This window comes from Ornithorhynchus anatinus, chromosome 10 (genome assembly GCF_004115215.2).
Source record: "Ornithorhynchus anatinus isolate Pmale09 chromosome 10, mOrnAna1.pri.v4, whole genome shotgun sequence".
In the NCBI taxonomy this organism is placed as follows: domain Eukaryota; kingdom Metazoa; phylum Chordata; class Mammalia; order Monotremata; family Ornithorhynchidae; genus Ornithorhynchus; species Ornithorhynchus anatinus.
In genome coordinates, this window is record NC_041737.1 from 56,330,481 (window position 1) to 56,333,859 (window position 3,379).

The 3,379-nt window shown below is 55.0% G+C and overlaps 1 non-coding gene across 1 annotated transcript; it reads left to right on the top strand.

Moving 5' to 3' along the window:
• The first annotated feature begins 1,396 nt into the window (after nucleotides 1-1,396).
• LOC114814848 lies at nucleotides 1,397-1,534 on the top strand. The gene has a single exon (XR_003762644.1). It is a non-coding gene; the product is annotated as a small nucleolar RNA SNORA7 (small nucleolar RNA).
• Nucleotides 1,535-3,379: the final 1,845 nt, after the last annotated feature.

The window sequence follows — 3,379 nt, forward strand, 5'->3', positions numbered from 1 at the left end:
TCCTTCAGGTGTCTAACCCAAGTCCCTCCTGCTGCGGTGTAAACCCATCAGGGGTCCCCTGCGGATGAGGGCCCTCCGGAGACGGAAACCCTCCCTCAAATCCAACAGACAGTTACGTTCCCCTCCTTCAAAGCCTTATTGAAGGCCCCTCTCCTCTAAGAGGCCTTCCCTGAGGCCTCCTTTCTTCTTCTCCCACTCCCTTCTGCGTCGCCCTGACTTGCTCCTTTTATTCATCCCCCCTCCCAGCCCCCCTTACGTTCGTATCCGTCATTTATTTATTTCTATTAATGTCTGTCTCCCCGCTCTAGGCTGTAAACTCGTAAGTCGGGGAAGGCCTCTTGGAGGAGACGTGCCTTCAATAAGGCTTTGAAGGTGGGTAGAGGCAGGGAAGCAACCTGACCCGGTGGAAAGAGCAAGAGTCTGGGAGCCAGGAGGCCTGGGTCCTAACCCCAGCTCTGCTCTGGGCCTGCTCTGGGACCTTGGCTAGTCAGTTATCCTTTTGTGGCCTCAGTATCCCCACCAGTAAAATGGGGACTAGATCGCTGCTCTCCCCTCTTGGACTGAACCCCGTGAGGGACAGGGACAGTGTCCGATCTGACTACTCTGTATAATAATTGCGGCATCTGTCAAGTGCTCACTAAAGTGCTTACGATCTGTTGCCGACTTATCTGTTGCCGACTTGTTCATTCCAAGCGCTTAGTACAGTGCTCTGCCCATAGTAAGCGCTCGATAAATACTATTGAATGAATACGTGCCAGGCACTGCTCTAAGCGCTGGGGAGGATACGAGCAAATCAGAGTGGACACAATCCCCGTCCCGGGTGGGGCTCACAGTCTCAATCTTCATTTTACAAATGAGGGAACTGAGGCACAGAGAAGTGAAGTGACTTGCCCAAGGCCACACAGCAGACAAGTGGTGAGCTCGGGCTCTAACCGCTTACGCCATGCTGCTTCCCGGCTTCCCATGCTCAGTTCCCTCAACTATAAAATGGGTTTGAGACTCTGAGCCCCACGTGGGACTTTGTCCAAGTCGATTTGCTTGTATCCACCCCGGCGCTTAGTACAGTGCCTGGCACATAGTAAGCACTTAACAAATGCCGTTATTGTTATTCTTATTATCCGTGTTTCAGGGACTGCTTGGTACAGAGGAAGCGTTTAATAAATATTATTAAAAAAGTAAAGACGGCTCACCCGAGCTCCTGGTTTCTATCTTCACCCTCCTGGGGGGCTGGGGAGTGGTCTGTAGGGTTTGGCCCTTTCCCTGGGTGGGTGGCGGGGTCAGAGGAGGAGGGATCGATAGGACGGGGAGAGGAGGGGCTCCGCGTATTTTCTCCCAGTGTTCAGTACAGTGCTCTGCATACGTTACATGCTTAATAAATACCGTTACTACTAAGCAACCCCTCTCGAGATCGCACCTGGAGAGTTTCCAGTCCTCTACCAGTCTCGGCTACGGGAGGGAGAGTCAAGCGGAGGCCTACCCATTCCATTCCTAGCCTGGGCAGTGGCTAGCGAGCGGCGGGCAATCTGCTACAAGTCAAAACTCACCCGTGCTGGGCCGCGGCGGCGGCGTGGGAGAGAGTCGAGGGCGGAGACTCCGGTTCACTGCGCGGAAGAAGGCGATGGTAAACCGCTTCCGGATTTTGACCGAGAAAACTCTGGATCCACTACCCGAACGATCGCAGATGGAGGAGGGGTGTCCTGGGAGAGATGTGTCCGTGGAGTCGCTGCGGGTTGGAGACGACCCGACAAAATAAGACCAGCCAAATAAGCGAATCATACCACGTGGCTTCCTGACTGACTCTGCAGCTCTTGGCTCAAAATGAGGATTTTGGATTATCTGTGCATTCCAATTATCCTCCCCGTTTGCCCAGAGTCTGCCCCCCGATTCTCTCCCTCCAGCAACCCCAGCCCCTCTTCATGCCCCCCGCTTCGCCCCTCTCTCTGCCCCGCCCTGCCCGACCAGAGTAAACCACCCAGCTGGCTCCGAGCCAGAGGGAAAATGCCACTCCAGGTGCCAGTCTGCCCGTGGCAGCCCAGCCCCGTCTCCGGTGGTGTGTCACCCCGGGACCCAGGCCTCAGAGAGCCCAGGTGTCTGTTGTGTGTGTCGGGGAAAGGGTGGGGCAAGCAGTTTGGGGGCAGAATAATAATAATAATAATAATAATAATAATGTTGGTATTTGTTAAGCGCTGGGGTAAACACAGGGGAATCAGGTTGTCCCACGTGGGGCTCACAGTCTTAATCCCCATTTTACAGATGAGGGAACTGAGGCACAGAGAAGTGAAGTGACTCGCCCACAGTCACACAGCTGACAAGTGGCAGAGCCGGGATTCGAACTCATGAGCCCTGACTCCAAAGGGTCCCGGCCCGAGCTAGGCTTCTCTCCGTCTCCGCACTTCCTTCCCATCAGTCGATCAATCGATTGTATTTATTGAACACTTCTTGTGTGTAGGGCACTGTACTAAGAGGTTGGGAGAGTAATGATAATTGTGGTATTTGTTAAACAGGTACTGTGGGTCAGGGACCGTTCTGAGCACTAGGGTGGATACCAACAAATTGGGTTGACAGTTCCTCCCGGGGCTGACGGTTTCAATCCCCACTTTACAGATGAGGGAACTGAGGCCCAGAGAAGTGAAGTGACTTGCCTAAGGTCACGCAGCAGATAAGTGGCAGACCGGGCTTAGAACCTATGACCGTCCGACTGCCAGGCCCATGCTGTATCGATGAGAGGACAATGTCAGTGCAATGAGACAATATAACAGGAATGTTCCCTGCCCACGGAGCCCACCAGCAGGCCGGTGGGGGGTAAAGTTGGGGGGGATACCCAGCAGGAGGGGCCTGGGGTACAGGTATGGGTGCAGGGGCAGGGCTGTGGAAGAAGTCAGAGCAGAGGCAGGCAGAGACACAGAGATAGCTCGCTGTGGACAGGGACTGTGCCTCTTGTTCTAGCGGACTCTCCCGAGCACACAGTACGCGCTCAATAAATACGATCGAGTGGCTGAGATAGGCCCAGAGACACGCACGCTAAGGCACGCTTTCGCTGTGCCTCGATCTCGCCTGTCTCGCCGCCCACCCCCGGCCCGTGTCGTACTTCCGGCCTGGAACGCACTTCCCTCCTCAAATCCTCCAGTGCCCCTCCCCTGCCTTCAAAGCCTTCCCGAAGGCCCATCTCCTCCAGGAGGCCTTCCCTGACTAAGCCCCACTTTTCCTCCTCTCCCACTCCCTTTGGCGTCGCCCTTTGCTCTCCCCCCCCCCACTCCCCGCCCCGCACCACTTTCTGTATCTATCTGTCATTTCATTTATTTATATCGCTGTCACTCTGTACCGATGTTTGTCTCCCCCCGGCAAACCACGAGCTCATTGTGGACAGGGCTTGTCTCTC